Here is a 1,216-nt window from a genome sequence, read left to right as displayed (position 1 = left end):
AACCATTTCTCCCAAGCCTCTGAACCGCCTCACCTCCAGGACCAGCCCCGTGGTGTCTTTTCCACAAGGCTCCCTCCTTCCTCATATTTGGTCCCATTGCTTTTGACTTTCATTCCTTTACACAAAACACGAGCTGTGGCTTTGTGTGGGATGGGCTGTGCTTCATCTCAGGACTCCAAAATTCAGTGGCTGCTAGATCTGAGTCACAAGGTGATAGCAGAGGGACAGGAGATCAGCTGCTCTCCCAAGCCCAGCATATCCCTGGGTGCCACAAGAGCCAGGCATGCCACCGTGCCGTGCCCAAGGTCCTGCTGCCAGGCTCAGTGGCACCACTGGACCCAATCTACAGCTGCCGACTTTGCTGATGCTCCGGCAAAGCTGCAAGTTCGTGGAAGCCCATGGGCTTTAACAGGAAGGATGAGTCAGGGCATGGCCTCTGTTCAAAGTCAGGGAAAAAAGGCAGAAATCTCCCACTTCACTTCTGGCATTTAAGACAGCTGTGAGGAGCCACTCTGCTGCGGCAAAGGGACCCGAGGTCCTGCGCCTCTGTGCCTGCCCGGCCATGAACTGCTCTGAAGCTTTCTGAGACTGTCCAGAGCACTCTCAGTTTCTCTTGCTCTTTTCATCTGTGTCCTTTCCACTAGTTCCCCAGTGGGAAATTCCTCTTGAGATAAATCACCCTCCAACACATGAGGGCCCTCCGGTTTGCTGGGGTCCCAGGAAAGCCCTCAAGCAAGCCCTGTTGTAATTCAGCCTGCCAGAAGGCAAAGCAGATGACTCAAGCCTGCTCCATGGTCACTCAGGTCCCAGGACCTGAGGCCAGCATCACGAGACAGGCAGGACATCGCTATGGGGACAGGACCCCGCAGCCATAAGCATCACAGCCGTACAGGGGTGTTGGGTCTGCCTGACAGTGCCCAGAGCTCTGGGGACAGCTTACAGCCACTGGCAGGACAGGACACTGGTGTGCTCAGTAAAGTCCCTGTGACAGGTCATCCAAGCTGCTAATGCTCACCCCTCACGCTGTGCTTTTAACATCTCGTTTAATAAGGAAGCAGCAAAGGCAAAGACACGATTTACTCCTATTCTCCCTTTCTCTGTGGTGAACTGTTTGGTTTGGAAAAGCCCCCAAAGCTCTTCCTTTAAGGCAGCTTATAGGAAATGCCCAGCCAGGGCTGCAACGTTAGCGGTGGGTGAGTGGGTGGACAGTAAAGAA

Source organism: Antrostomus carolinensis, unplaced genomic scaffold, assembly GCF_000700745.2.
Source record: "Antrostomus carolinensis isolate BGI_N321 unplaced genomic scaffold, ASM70074v2 scaffold22285, whole genome shotgun sequence".
Classification (NCBI taxonomy): domain Eukaryota; kingdom Metazoa; phylum Chordata; class Aves; order Caprimulgiformes; family Caprimulgidae; genus Antrostomus; species Antrostomus carolinensis.
Note: the sequence above shows the minus strand (reverse complement) of the source record.